This window comes from Schistocerca americana, chromosome 1 (assembly GCF_021461395.2).
Source record: "Schistocerca americana isolate TAMUIC-IGC-003095 chromosome 1, iqSchAmer2.1, whole genome shotgun sequence".
Taxonomy (NCBI): domain Eukaryota; kingdom Metazoa; phylum Arthropoda; class Insecta; order Orthoptera; family Acrididae; genus Schistocerca; species Schistocerca americana.
The window spans coordinates 121,178,555-121,194,841 of record NC_060119.1 but is presented as its reverse complement, the minus strand read 5'-3'; the positions used below and the strand labels follow the sequence as shown (position 1 = coordinate 121,194,841).

Below are 16,287 nucleotides of genomic sequence, written 5' to 3'. Positions count from 1 at the left end.
TTGTGGAAAATAATCTGATGCTAAATCACAGTAAGACTCAGTTTTTACAGTTTCTAACCCACAATTCAACAAGAACTGACATTTTAATCAGACAGAATGGGCATGTTATAAGCGAGACGGAACAGTTCAAGTTCCTAGGCGTACGGATAGATAGTAAGCTGTTGTGGAAAGCCCATGTTCAGGATCTTGTTCAGAAACTAAATGCCGCTTTATTTACCATTAGAACAGTATCTGAAATAAGTGACATTTCAACACGAAAAGTAGTATACTTCGCATATTTTCATACGCTTATGTCATATGGTATTATTTTTTGGGGTAATTCTTCTGATTCAAAAAGGGTATTTTTGGCTCAAAAACGGGCTGTTCGAGCTATGTATGGTGTAAGTTCGAAAACCTCTTGTCGACCCCTATTCAATAGTCTGGGAATTTTGACATTGCCCTCACAGTATGTATTTTCTTTAATGTCGTTTGTTGTTAGCAATATTAGCTTATTCCCAAGAGTTAGCAGCTTTCACTCAGTTAATACTAGGCAGAAATCAAATCTGCATGTGGAATGCACTTCCTTGACTCTTGTGCAGAAAGGAGTGCAGTATTCTGCTGCATCCATTTTCAATAAGCTACCACAAGAACTCAAAAATCTTAGCAGTAGCCCAAACACTTTTAAGTCTAAACTGAAGAGTTTCCTCATGGCTCACTCCTTCTATTCTGTCGAGGAGCTCCTGGAAGAGCTAAAAAATTAAGCAAATTCCAGTGTTACATTCTTGATTTTCTTTATTTAAACTAACGACTTGTCGCCTGAATATGTTTCTTATATTTCATTTTATCTGTTTCTACAATCGTGTTATAATTTCATGTATTGACTCGTTCCATGACCATGGAGACTTCTCCTAAATGTGGTCCCACGGAACAATAAATAAATAAATAAATAAATAAATGATACACAATGCTGACTGGCAATAGCATGTCTGATGAACTGTAATTGTTAACATTGAATATAAACTTAAATGTTAGAAAGAGCAATCCGAAAATATTGGTTTGGAATGCGGCCTTACCTGGATGTGAAATGTGGAGTATAAGCAGCATAGACTAGGGGAGAAAAGAAACTTTTAAAGAGACTTTTAAACTGTGGTTTTACAGAAGAATGCTGAAGATTTGGGAAGTTCAGTACCTAAAGAAGATATACACATTGAAATGAGCTTATGGCAGAACTTGACTAAGAGAATAAATAGTTTGATAAGATCCATCCTGAGGCACCAGGGAATAGTTGATTTAGTAATGGAACAAATGTGGGAGGGGTCAATACCATAGAGTGACACTAACAAGGGAACCTCCCCATCGGACCCCCCTCAGATTTAGTTATAAGTTGGCACAGTGGATAGGCCTTGAAAAACTGAACACAGATCAATCGTGAAAACAGGAAGAAGTTGTGTGAAAAAAAAAAAAAAAAATATATATATATATATATGGTATGTGTGGATGGATATGTGTGTGTGTGCGAGTGTATACCTGTCCTTTTTTCCCCCTAAGGTAAGTCTTTCCGCTCCCGGGATTGGAATGACTCCTTACCCTCTCCCTTAAAACCCATATCCTTTTGTCTTTCCTTCTCCTTCCCTCTTTCCTGACGAGGCAACCATTGGTTGCGAAAGCTAGAATTTTGTGTGTATGTTTGTGTTTGTTTGTGTGTCTATCGACCTGCCAGCGCTTTTGTTTGGTAAGTTTCATCATCTTTCTTTTAGATATATTTTTCCCACGTGGAATGTTTCCCTCTATTATATATATATATATATATATATATATATATATATAGAGAGAGAGAGAGAGAGAGAGAGAGAGAGAGAGAGAGGCAACATCAAGGATAGTGTGAGCTCAGGAGCGCCGTGGTCCCGTGGTTAGCGTGAGTGGAACAAGAGGTCCTTGGTTCAAGTCTTCCCTTGAGTGAAAAGTTTAATTTTTTATTTTCAGACAATTATTATCTGTCCGTCCGTCCGTCGGATGCGAGGTAACTGCGCCACAGTATGGGGACGCTACACCTAAACAAACATCGAAACATACGACATCAGTCGACTGCAGCGCACGGTAGAGTGAGTATTCCTGCTAACGAGGCTCCCTGGCTGGCAGTTGACCGTTCGCTACTTTGGACGAGAGTGCGTTAAATACGTGAGATGTATTCCAAGGGCAATATGAATCCAGCAAATATAGCTCATGACTTCAATAACAAGGTCAATGAATATTTTCCGAACTGTAAGGAATTGGAAAGTTCCTTAAGGGGTCGAACGATTGTCGAACATTTGTATGATTATTTCCTACATTTGTTGATAAACAGTATGTGTGGTAATGACGATACCTTGCTGATTGCTACGGGGCTGTATGTACCAGATGATGAGATTGTTGACGATCCGTACGAAGAACAAGAAGAGGAATTACTGCGACTTCAATCAGATGGTATTTCTTTGTGTTACATGAAGCAAATGCTCCAGTACAGGTTACTGTCCAAACCAATTAAAAGACGCAAATATAGATTATGGAGTTGTATACCGACAATTTATTAAAGCCAGAAATGAATTAAGTGCAGTGCATGATACAGACCTACAGATTTGGAGATTGCATTACACTAAACAAATGGGCCTGGACTTCAAGGCTTCATCTCATTGGCTTGTCACGTTCAAAAGAAAATACAAAATTACGAGCAGGAAGATTACGAAATATGCAAGCAAGAACTATGCGAATAGACTGGAAGAACTTTTAGTGTTCCAAGACGTTTGTTACAGAAACTAACGTCAGATTCCAACAGTATGAAGACGTATATATTATCAACACAGACCAGTCCGGTTTTAACTATGAAATGAAATCGACCCGCACATTATCGTTAGTTGGAGAAGGCGACACGGAATGTACTGTAGACCAGCTGGATGCCACTTCACATAGTTATACCAAACAATATGCTCTGTAAAAAGCAGGATTTCTTTTACCTACATTTTATTTATGTTTGCAGGAAAAAATGGTGTATTTGGACCACAAGTTCAGCAACAGGTGAATAAGGTACTTGTGCAAATGGAAAATGTCATTGTGAATTGAAGTGCGTCAGGAAAAATGGAGAAAAGACTAGTGAAGGACTTTAATGAACATGTGATTGCTCCTTACGCAACAAAGATTTTGCCTTTCTCCTTGACAGCTATACAAGACAGAAGAATCAGGCATTGTACAATTTTAGTGTGGGTGTAGACGTGATTACCATTCCTCCAGGTTGTACACCTCTTGTGCAACTATTAGATGTGTGTGGTTTTTGGCAAGTGAAATACTTTGTGAAAAGATTCTATGATTTTGTGAAGCTGCACAGGTACACAGAGCAGTATTGTTTACATGATCGTGTGTCAATTATCAAAGTTCAGGCACTCGCACACAATCAACTTTGCTCTCCAAAATTCCAGGACATGTTCAGATTTGCTTGGACATATGCAGGATTTGACGGTCTACACATGGAAAAATTTGAAAACGTTCACAAACTCTTCTGTTTTCATAACTTTTTTGGGAATGATTATCAAATCCACAAGAAAACCTAAATCGGGCAAGGTAGAAGAATCTTTTTACCCATTCGCCAAGTGTACAAGTTGGGAGGCTCGACAACATGTTCCTGTTATGTGACGCACATGCCGTCACCTGTGTCATATAGAATATATCAGACGTGTTTTCCTGTGGAGGAATCGGTTGACCTATGACCTTGCGATCAAATGTTTTCGGTTCCCATTGGAGAGGCACGTCCTTTCGTCTACTAATTGCACGGTTTTGCGGTGCGGTCGCAAAACACAGACGCTAACTTATTACAGTGAACAGAGACGTCAATGAACGAACAAACAGATCATAACTTTGCAAAAATAAAGAAAGTAAACTTTTCACTAGAGGGAAGACTTGAACCAAGGACCTCTCGTTCCACAGCTGCTCACGCTAACCACGGGACCACGGTGCTCCTGAGCTCACACTATCCTTGATGTTGCCCATCTTGCGCATGGACTACTCAGTTTGTATATTTTGCTTATTTTTTTTCATAGTTCCACACAACTTCTTCCTGTTTTCTTGATTGATCTGCGTTCAGTTTTTCAAGGCCTATCCACTGTGCCAACTTATAACTAAATCTGAGGGGGGGTGTGATGGAGTGGTTCCCTTGTAAGGACTGACTACATTTAACAAGTTCAAATGGATGTAGGCAACAGTAGTTATGCAGAGATGAGGGGGCATGTACAGGATAGTCCAATGTGGAGATCTGTATCAAATCAGTCTTTGGACTGAAGATGACATAACACACTAAAGGCATGTGACTTGCAAAAACTGTCTAAAACAATTTAAAAAATTCTCTTTGGACTGCTGATGATTCAATGGTATTCACACATATTAGCACCCGCCTTTGGTAACAGGATTAAGAAATGTCCAAACGACGCCTCTTTCCTGATGCACAACTGCAGACGCACAGAAACAAAAGCACATGCACAGAAATTAGTAGAACGAATGCACATATGCATGCATGCACTTTCTCATGTCCAAACATTGCCTCATCGTTCAAGCAGTCTGCTATTCATCCACTTCTTTGTTCAACAATTTGTGCTGCGTTTGATGTGGTAAAAAATGCCAGAAAAAGAAAACACAAAGGTGACTGTGGGTCAAACAGTATATAAATAAGAGATGTACAAGAAATATAAAGTGATGGCAATGTTTAGTCTGCAAATTTCAGGAGGAGGTCACAGTGAGATTTTAGACTTTCTTCTTGGGAAACTGCAACAATAAGCCTCCCAATCACATTACAGTAGCTGGCAAACAGTGACTTATATATCAATTTGAGATACTTATTTTGCATTTCAAAACACACCACTTCACTGATTATTCCCGAAACTGAGAAATATTTAAGGCAGGTTCTTAGTAGTTATGAGTATTTAGCTTAATTTGACTTTCAATACATCATTTGCACTTCTTTTTCACAAAAGTTGTTTATACAACTATCAAAAAATCTTGTTTATATGTTGGACCACAGCCTCAATGTATTTCATGAAAGAATTGTTAGTTGTAGGATGTAAATTTATATTTTATTTGTTGCGCTATTGACCAGTTTTGATTAAGGCATCATTATCAAACACCTATAAAAACATACAAAGTACAAAATAGTGAAACACAAAACTTGTGTAACAGTTTCAGGATCTTAAACACATATATAGACCTTCCATATATCTTCCATTATCTTTTCAACTGTGTTCAATGCAATGCATTCTAATATTGATTTGTGTTCCACATGTGAACTGACAAATTGATCTGCACATCACATTTCATACAAAATGGTGAAGAATGTTACAACATATGTAAGTAATAGAAGGCACATTATGCTGAATTTATGACTGTCATTTATTGTTCTTTTATGTGATTTTTAGATTGTCATACAAGTTACGTATTTCACTCTTCTGTAGTCGATATGTATTTATAGATGCTTGATAATGAAGCCTTCATTGAAACTGGCCATTAGCACAACAAATAAAACATACGTTTACAGCCTACAATAAACAATATTTTCTTCTGTCAATTCAAAATGTTATATATAGATTGATATACTTGGACTCAACAAATTTGGGGGGGAGGGGGGTTGTACACCACAGAATCCACTAGAATGGAGGTTGTGTTTTCCTTTTTTTTTTTTTTTTTTTTTGCATCATCAATGTCCTCCATTTCCATTTCTGGTAGTTTGTTGAGGATCTCCAGCTACCTCATCTTTTATTCTTTTCAGATGTCTGGCTCCTCAACTGTCACGCTATAAAGCCAGCATACCATGAATATTTGTCCACAGTTTCCATAAATTTGTAGGCTCCATCTTCCCTGTTTTCCTACTTCCAGATTTACCTTACTCTTTGCAGTAATATGATTGGAGAACTTTTATTTAACACTTGATGCTCAGGGCATCACATCTCAAATTTGTAATCAAATAATCTTTGCATGCCCTTCAATTTGAAGAAATGCACAAATACGCACATATGCTTGCGATGTTGGAAATGTAAGCACATATACACAGTTGAACAGAATAATGGCACTGTATGGATGCAGCTTTATTAAATTCTTCTTTAAGTCTGAGGATATATCACATGTCTTATACATCTTGTATATCAGGAGGAAAGGCTCTCCGAAAGACCTTAACGCTTTTGAGGGAATTTCATCTACTCCAGGTGCCTTGTGTTAACTTAGATCTTTCAGTGCTCTGTGAAATTCTTCTTGTTGTATTACATTCATCTCACCTTCATTATTTCCTCTTACCTTTCCATAACATTGTTTTTAAGTTTATTTCCTTTATAGTAAAGCCCTTATAAATATTCCTACCACATTCCGGTGTTCTCTTGGCTTGTGCACCTCCATAGCTGAGTGGTCAACACAACAGAATGCCATGCGAGGAGCCCAGGTTCAATTCCTTGCTGGGTCGGATATTTTCTCCGCTCAGTGACTGGGTGTTGTGTTGTCTTTATCATCATTTCATCCTCATCAACATGCAAGCCACGAAAGTGGCGTCGAATAATAATACTTGCACCAGGCAACTGGCCTACCTCGCAGGAGGCCTTGTCCACACACGCATTTCAGTGCTGGCTTGCTATGTTATCTCCAATGTCCATGCAGCTACTTTTCTTTTCTCCAAAGGTTTTTTTAATCTCCCTACACATGGCATCTATTCTATCAGCCATGTGTGCTTCTATAGATTTGGATTTCTCCTCTGGCCATTACTGCTTTGCAATTTGGCACTTACTGACTTCCTGTCAATCTCATTTTTTAGACACCTTTATTCCCTTTTACCTGTTTCATATACAGCCATTTTATATTTCCTCCATTTGTCAATTAAATTCAATAACTGTTTGAAAATATAATGTAATTGGATACATGAAAATCTACTCACCAAGCAGCAGCAGGAGAACACACATATAAAAGGTATTAAAGTTTGCAAGCTTTCGGTGTTCCCCTGCCGCCACTTGGTGAGTTGATTTTTTTTTTATCTACCTAGTTACATTATATTTTCAGACAATGAAAAATCCATGATGGAATAAAACAATATCATGAAAAGGAAAGTTGCTACTCACTATATAGCGGAGATGCTGAGTCGCAGATAGGCACAACAAAAAGACTGTCACAAATATTAGATTGCAAACACACACATACACACTCCCACAAACGCAACTCACACACGACTGCAGTCACAAGCAACTGAGGCCACACACCGAGCAGCAGTACCAGTGCATGATGGGAGAGGTGTCTGGGTGGGAACAAGGAGGAGGCTGGGGTGGGGAGGGGAAAGGATAGTAGGGTAGGGATGGCGGATAGTGATGTGCTACTGGGGAGCGCGCAGGGATGAGGTGGGGGGGGGGGGGGGGGGGAGGGTGGATAGCGGAAAAGGAGAAAAGTAAAGAGGCTGGGTGTGACATAGGAATGAGGGCTGTGTAGTGCTGGAATGGGGACAGAGAAGAGGCTGGACTGGAGAGGACAATGACTGATGAACGTTGGGGCCAGGAGGTTTACGGGAATGTATGATATGTTGAAAGGAAATTTCCCACCTGTGCAGTTCAGAAAAGCTGGTGTTGTGGGAAGGATCCATATGGCACAGGCTGTGAAGCAGTCATTGAAATGAAGGATGCCATGTTTGGCAGCACGCTCAGCAACAGGGTGGTCCACTTGTTTCTTGTTGTGCCTATCTGCGACTCAGCATCTCTGCTGTATGGCGAGTAGCAACTATCCTTTTCACAATGTTTTTACATTCCATCCTGTATTATTCATTTTATATTGTATTCTGAGGTCTCATCTCCTTAATTTCCTGCTTTTCGCAGTGTCCGTAGTTTTAATCTGCAGTTCATAACTAATATGCTACAGTTAGGAATACGTCTCCTCCTGGAATTTCTTTCCTTTTTTTCAGTTTAAAATCTGGTTCCATAATATGTCTAATGATTATACTCGTACAATCTGTCTAAAATTGTCTCATGTCTCTAGGTCTCTTTCATGTTTACAACTTCCTTTCACAGATTTTAAACCACATGACTGCAATGATTAAACTGTGAACTGTGTAAAATTTTGCCAGATAGTTTTCACATTCATGTCTTTCCTCTAACTCATTTTCTCCTACTATTTTTCCTTTTCTTCCTTTTCTTACTATCGAGTTCCAGTCCTTCATCACAAATAAATGTTTGTCACCATTAACTATGAGAATAATTTCTTTTACTTCATTACACATTTCTTAATTTCTCTTACTTCATTACACATTTCTTCAGTCAATTCATCATCTATACAGTTAGCAGACATATTATCTTGTATTACTGTGGTGGGTGTTGGTCTTGCATGTGTCTTGACTACTATAATGTGGTCTCTCTGGTGTTCACAGTAGCTTACCTGAATTCCTGTTTTCTTTTTCATTGGTAGACCAACTCCCACTTTACCCCTGCTAAATTTTTATTACCCGTAACGCCATAAATGATGTATTTTTCAGTCTCCTAACTTTCTAATTGCAGTTTTTGGTTAACAAATGTATTTTTTTAAAATTTATATTTCTTGCATAAGGAATTTCTGTCTCCCTTTCATCAAACTGGTAATAAAAATTGACCCCTATGTTTTCTTCCTTAGGCTGTTCCATACAAAATCATGGGGTAGGTGCTGAGGTATAGTTTTCTGCCCAACTGAAGTTATGACAAGCACCATTCCACAGTTTTCTCTATCTTTTTACCATGATTAATTTGTTTTATGTTGCTTTTGTGACAACCATTTGGCACTGTTCTTCATCATTAATTTAATAGATTTTATACGTTGGACTTGCTTCCTGTGATATCTTCTGCAATGTATTTTAGTTATCAATTTGGTTGGTTCATTTTTACATTTCAAAACTGATAGATTTTTCTTTCATTTTAACTCATTTTTTCAAGCAAGCACTATTACACTATCAATTTTACTGTAATATATAACAACAAAAATAATCAATTATTGATAATACAATATAACTGGACAGACAAAAAATATCTACTCACCAAGCAGTGGCAAAGGAACACACAAACACAAAAGGACTTACCTTTCACAATCTTTCGGAGCCACTGGCTCCTTTCTCTGGCAGAAGAGTTAAAGGGGAAGGAAGAGGAGTGAAGGAAAAGGACTGGAGGGGTTTAGGGTTTCTTGAAACCTGCTTGCCCCTTTGAGTTACTCTCAAAGGCCTAACATTGAAAGACCCTGTTTCTGGATGTAATCCTACTCTACACCAGCCTCTTCTACCATTTCAAATACAGCACCCTATTGCACTGAACTGACTAATCTGTGACCTATATGCCTCATCTGCCAATTTCCACACCACCAGACGTCTCTCCTTCTACAAGATCTAGCAGTTATCTGCCCCTCATGTTTCTGTGGATGGAACAATCTGCCAAGCCAACTTCAGACTGCAACAACATGCCAGACTTCACCTCAGAAAGCTATCCTACCTTCTCCTAAACTACCTCATCAGTGGTGTTTCCCTTCCTGTCCCTCTGCAGCTCCCCAAAAAGCCACACTCCTCTTCTGCATACCAAGCTTGGCCAACCTTCTTAATGTCCCACAGCTTTCACCACTGCCTCCCAGACCTGTAATAACTCATAATCACAAGAACCAGTCAAAGAGCATAGTGTTCTAACCTTTCATCCAAAGTAATCCCCCTCCCACCCTGAATTATCTATCTTATCCAAGGGTCTCACTTTCAGCCCTAAACCTGCATTTAACCATGCTGCTTTGGTGGAAGACCTACTTTCCTTTACATGTAAGGTCAACTCTTGCTTCCTCTTCAGCTCTTTCTCCGGAAGAAGGAGCCACTGCTCCAAAAGCTTGTGAAAACTAAATCCTTTTGTGTGTGTTTCCCTGCCACCGCTTAGTAGAATTTTTTATCTGTCAATTTATATTTTACTGTAATATTTCATTGTTCAACCAGTGTTTTATGTAACTTTGCAATAATGTGCAACTGATTTCAGAAATTAAATTGTAATATAATCATTTTGAAAATTAATATTAAAAAGCTTTTTACAATTATCTACTGTAGTTATATCCTTGTACGACCCTTTCTAGTTATACACTTGTATGATCCTTTCTGGCTGAAATCTATTGAACCTTATTTAAATGATTTTTACTACACATGCCCTTGTATTATACCACATGTTGTGTTCAGATAGTTTATGGGAATGTAGTCAAATGATGTTTTGACAACGCCTGATATTTTGACAGGTGCACATCCAGGCATGTACACACTGTGCAAGGGAATTTAAAACTTCAGTTTGCAGAGTAATTCTGGCAGGACAGAAAACACGCAAAAACACACACACACACACACACACACACACACACACACACACACACTGTAAACACTAGTGCCATCGTACAGTCAAAGATGACCACATCACAAGTTATCTACAGTGTAGGAAAAACTTTTCTGATTTTCTTGGAGAACTATTTATTAATCTCCTGGTTACAAACTTTAGTACTGAACTGTCAAAAGAAACAAAAGAAATTAACCAACAAACTCATATTTTTTCGGTGAATATCCATTTTCCATGAACATATAAAACTTCTGTCCAATATTCAGCTTCTCTGGTGTCACCAGTCTCATCAGCAGGCAAACCATTAACCCCCCCCCCCCCCCCCCCCCCAACCCACATTTAGTCATCCTGACAATGTTTGTTGAATATGAAAGCATGCATGATATTTTCTAATTGTATTTTTAAAAAATGCCTCCAATCATTACATTCACACAGAAGTAGAGTTTTTAGGGATATCTCTGGCTCACCTAGTACTGGATATGAGATTTTGCCACCACAGCAACACATACTGACCGTATCTCCCTTCAATTCTAATGTGTCATGGTGCCTACTTTTTTTATCCATACCCTTATGATGACTAATGTATGATTAACATAGTTAATGGATCATAATCAAATGCAACCTCGCCAAAAGCCTCCCACAGCCCACATGTAAAGGTACATTTCTGTTTTTCATACAGCCTTTACTAAACGATGCCGCTGTTGTGAGTCTTCAAATGCCTTGGAAGATATAAGAGATGAGTAATGCTCAGCGTGTAAAATGCGACAGGCTTGTGACTGTTGTAATGTCTCTGTAGCTCTTAAGGCTGCCTGACGTTCATCCAAGTTTCAGTAGACATGATATTGCTCTGAGTTTTGTTGGACTCAAGCAACTTTCCCAGCTTGAGCTCTCTTAGAACTATGCACTAAATCAGACTTATGTTTTTGAGGCTTATAGAAATAGCCTTAAATATGGTTCTCGGGCTTACCATCTGAATTTATTATTGCATCTCCCCCAAAATTCTCCAGCGATGGCAGGTGATGTAGTAGCTCGCTGTCACAAACCATGAGCATAATAACATTAGATTTGCACTAACACAGAAAAATCTATAAACATCAAGAGTCGCCAACCATCGTGCCAGTGTTGTCTGAGTGCCACTTATGTAGACCATATTTAAAAATGTTAATACTACTCAGAAAGATACAACTTTCTTAAGTAGCCTATGGTCATTCTCATGGTTCACTATGTTCTTACCAAATACCATCATAATCAGTTCAGCAGCAGAGTAGTGAAAATGTAACAGAGTAAGTTACTTTTGCAATTAATAGTACTGGTATTAGTATGGAACTATGGATTAAATACATTGAGAATTGACATTGAGTCATATTACACAGAACTTGTCAATCAAAAAAAGCATTTTCACAAATATAATAAAGTTTAAAAAGTGAAAGAGTAAATAGCTTTTTCAAAGAGTAAATATTTTTCATCAGGGTTCAAGCACGTTGTATTGACATCAGTTCAGTGGTTTAGTCGTGAAAACGTAATGGACAGAGTTATTTTCACATTTATATTAGCATGGAGGCACAGATCGGCACAGATTAAACACTCTGAGGATTGTACGAGCATTCTAGTCTAGTTGTTACCAATGGCTGTACTCACCTTTCAGTAAAATGAAATGAAATATGTGTATGACTTTATTGGGTGGGAGACCCCAGTTAGGATGTTCAGAAGCTTGGTGCAAGTCTTTTTACGCTTGGTGCAAGTCTTTTTACTTGACACCACTTTGGTGACTTGGATGTTGTTGATGATAAAATGATGATGATGATAATGCACACATCCAGACACAAGCAGAGAAAAAACTGACCTGGGCAGGAATTGAACTCAGGATCCCATACTTGTGAAACATTAATGGTAACCGCATGACCTCAAGCTGTTCATGCAAATTTAATGCAACAAAGAAGTTATAAAAGGCACATGATGCTCAGTGGCCAAAATGTGATGTTTTGAGACTGATATTAGTATGGAAGTACAGATTAAATATGTAAAGGATTGTATAAACATTGTACTCATTATGTTGAATTGTATTATGTAGAACATATCAAATAATAAAAGCATTTTAACAAATATGGTAATGTTCAAAATCCACAAAAGTAAATAGCTTTTTAAAAATATTTCACGTTATAATCTTCAAATTAATAAATAGATTGCACTACACACTTTCTAAAGTAGCCTATGTTCTTTCTCTGCATTCAAGCTATCTTTTGTATGTATAATACTAGTATAGATTTTAGCCAAAGTAGAACCGATTCTCTCAACTTGTCCACTGGCTTGAGGGAGTCTCATCATTATTAAAATGCATTTAATTCCTTCTGTAGTGCAGCACTCCTGGAATTCTTAAGTAGTAAAGCAAGTCGTAGTAATTACTTGAACGGGATTTCCAAAATTAATTTTCTGCAATTCCATCTTACTAAATGCTTCTGTTGCTTTTGTAGTCTTCACAGAAGACAGCCAGGCAAATTTTGTAAATCAATAATACTTACAATGTAGTATCCTTGAGTCTTGATTAAAGAGGTGCACTACAATCTATGTGATAAGTATATGATGGTTCACTTTCTTTGAATAAAGGATGACGGAAACCTTCCTTCTTGCCTGATTTCTTATTCACAATTAGACATTTTACACAATTTAAGATCTCTCTTTTCACCTTGCAGTCAAATTTTGTATATAATGATCTTGTTTAGTACCTTCTCAGTTTGCTTAACTGCATATTTTGACATTTCTCATACACAAGCTTGATTTATTTATTTATTTACACATCTAGTTCTAAGGTCACGGAATGTGTCAGTACATGAAATTACAACACAGAAGTAATAACAGATAAAATAAAATGTTATGAACCCAAAAAAGACAAGCCATAAGTTTAAGTAAACACAATCAACAATATAACATAGGAATCAATTTAACTCATCAAGGAACTTCTCAACAGAATAGAAGGAGTGACCCATGAGGAAACTCTTCAGTTTCAATTTGAAAGCATGTGGATTACTGCTAAGGTTTTTGAAGTCTTGTGGTAGCTTCTTGAAAATGGATGCAGCAGTATACTGCACACCCCTCTGCACAAGGGTCAAGGAACTGCAGTCCAAATACAGATTGGATTTCTGCCTAGTATTAACTGAGTGAAAGCCACTAATTCTTGGGAATAAGCTGATGTTGTTAACAAGAAACAACAGTAAAGAATATATATATTGAGACGCCAATGTCAGAATACCCAGAATAGTGAACAGGGGTCAACAAGAGATTCGCAAACTTACACCACTTATTGCCCAAACAGCCCATTTCTGAGCCAAAAATATCCTTTGATAACGGGAAGAGTTACCCCAAAACATAATACAACACAACACAAATGAATAAAAATAAGCAAAGTAGACTACTTTTTGTGTCCAACGATCACCTACTTCAAATACCATTCAAAAAGTAAAAATGATAGTATTAAATCTTTAAACAAGATCCTGAACGTCAGTTTTCCACTATCTATCTGGACACCTAGACATTTGAACTGTTCGTTTTCACTCATCATATGCCCATTCTATGAAATTAAAATGTCGGGTTTTGTTGAACTGAGCGTTAGAAACTGTAAAAATTGAGTTTTACTGTGATTTAGCATTAGTTTATTTTCTACAAGCCATCAACTTATATTATGAACTGTACTATTTGAAACAGAGCCAATGTTGCATACAACATCCTTTACTACCAAGCTAGTGTCATCAGCTAACAGAAATAGTTGAGAATTACCTGCAATACTAGAAGGCATATCATTTATATTAATAAGGAACAGGAGTAGCCCCAGCTCTGATCCCTAGGGCACTCCCCATCTGACTGTGCCCCACTCACACCTCACATCACAGCCATTCTCAAAACTGTGAATAAAGACCTTTTGCTGTCTGTTGTTAAAGCAAAAGGTGAACAAATTGTGAACTACTCTCCGTATTCCAAAATGGTCGAATTTCTGGAGCAATATTTTGTGATCAACACAATCAAACACCTTAACTAAATCAAGAAAGATGCCTAGTGTTTGAAACCGTTTTTTTAATCCATCCAGTACCTCACAGAGAAAAGAGAATATACCATTTTCAGTTGTTAAACCACTTCTAAAGCTGTACTGTACATTTATCCTTTTCAATAACTTTAGTAAATACTGATGGCGTAGAAATAGGTCTAAAATAGTCTTCATTGCCCCTTTCTTCCTTTTTAAAGCGACTTTACTACTGAATACTTTAATCATTTAGGAAACTGACCATTCTTAAAGGAAAAACTACAAATATGGCTAAATACAGGGCTAACACATGCAGCACAGTACTTTAAAATTCTGCTAGGCACTCCATCATGTCCATGAGAGTCCTTAGCTTTCAGTGATTTAATTATTGACTCAACTGACTCAATCTGCAGAATCAAAGCTAAAACCTCCATCACTATTTATATGGATACCTGATAATTTAATTTCAACTGCTTCCTTAATAACACTATCCCAATAGCTGGAACAACATGTCAGAATATCTGTGTTGTTATATTCCATAGGATGACCAGTGCCAAGACAATAATCTGCAAATAGCAGCTTGGCTCAGCTGGTGTATGTATGTTTGACACTTATGCTCAGTATGCTATTCCCCCACAGTCCTGACAGTCTGACCAGTATATGACTTGGCACAACTGCAATGACTACAGCAGACACTGGCCTTATGCAAACCAGTATCTTATTTTTTGGAAACTAAAAGGACATTAATCTTAGATGGTGGTTGAGAAACACATTTCACATCACATTTGCACAAAATAAAACCAGTTCTATTGGAAATGCTTCCTGTGTAATGCAGAAAGGTCAATGACTTTGGTGCCTTCTCAGTATTATTGTCGCTCACCTGGTGCATAGTTTGATAGGTATGGAGGTTTTTCCTTAAATTCTTCGTGGAATCCTGTTCTCCTCCCCAGTTCTATTGGAAGTGCTTCCTGTGTAATGCAGAAAGTTCATAGACTTTGGTGCCTTCTTCAGTATTATCATTGCTCACCTGGTGTACAGATTGATAGATATGGAGGTTTTTCCTTAAATTCTTCGTGGAATCCTGTTCTCCCCCTTTTAAAAAAACAGGGGGATGGAGTTAAAGTTACCTGACCCATTGGTTATTAATTTTCACTATCAATAAATTCTGATGTGGCCACGTTTGGTTTGTGATGGCACTAGTGTTTACGGTTTACGTGTGCGTGTGCGTTTTAACTTTCCAGACCTGCTCTGGAAACAGGTTTTAAATTCCCTTACACAGCACGCTGCAGTTTACCCTTTTAAATGAAAGTGTGTGCACCTATCGAAGTATAGGCGATTGTCGATGATGTCACCCACCAGCATTCCCTTAAGTTACTTGAACATTGTACATGCCAGGAGAAACTCGGGTCTCATACTGCATGTGATGATTGAATTTCAATCTTATCCACTAACAAAGGATCTGGCACTTTTAAAGTAATATCTTTGTGAAGAAACTGCTTGTTTTATGATTGGACAGCATCTTTGACCAATTAGCCTGAGTGTTTACAGGACTCTAGTGACAAACACAGCATGATAAGACATAAGACAGCAATTGCTCTTCCAAGGCCTTGATCTCACTACTGAGGATGTAATCAAAGCACTGGATATTCTCATGTTGTGCATTAGTCCCCAATATACTTGCAAACATGAGCCCACAAATTTTTCCTACGCTGTTATGAGCAGCTTCATCCTGACTGCATTTTGTTAAGTGGTAATGTTTATACCATGAACTTTTGAGGAGGAACACTAGAGAAATCCTATGTGGCTATGTGGAAGACAGTAGTTGTCTTCTCACTCCTCCAGCTTCCCAAATGTCAGTTGTAGCTGGCGTGTTACAACATTAAGGTAGAAGAGGAGAGGGATTGCAGAAATTCTGAAGGAACATGAATTGGAAAGGATTGTAACAGAATATAT

The 16,287-nt window shown here is 37.9% G+C and overlaps 1 protein-coding gene across 3 annotated transcripts in view; it reads right to left on the bottom strand.

The window, feature by feature from the left end:
- LOC124550174 (exocyst complex component 6B) overlaps nucleotides 1–16,287 on the bottom strand; it is a 174,152-nt gene that overhangs the window by 46,946 nt on the left and 110,919 nt on the right. The window lies entirely within an intron of this gene.